This window comes from Egretta garzetta, unplaced genomic scaffold, assembly GCF_000687185.1.
Source record: "Egretta garzetta isolate BGI_Z169 unplaced genomic scaffold, ASM68718v1 scaffold501, whole genome shotgun sequence".
NCBI lineage: Eukaryota > Metazoa > Chordata > Aves > Pelecaniformes > Ardeidae > Egretta > Egretta garzetta.
In genome coordinates this window covers 41,988-42,325 of record NW_009258547.1, presented here as the reverse complement: position 1 = coordinate 42,325, position 338 = coordinate 41,988, and positions in this window count along the sequence as shown.

Below are 338 nucleotides of genomic sequence, written 5' to 3'. Positions count from 1 at the left end.
TGGCCGTGGGCGTTCTGCCCTGGGGAGAAGCAAGGGGAGCTGCAGCCCACGGAGAGGACAGGCGCCACGTGCAAGCACAACGGCGACTTGCCTCCGCGTCACCAGAGCCGGGGTCTCAGCAGCACGGTACCTTTCCCCAAACGCCTGGGGTCTGTTCTCTCACCGCAGCAGCTCCCTGTTTCACCGCTGCTCAGGTTAACGCTGCTCGTGAGAAAATTCCTCACGGGGCGTTCCGAAAGCGGCCGTGTATCGGTCGGCGGGGGGCCGCGTGGGGGCCCGGCACAGCCCCCCTCGTCACCGACACACACCGAGGGCTTCACGTGTCTCCACGTCAGGCG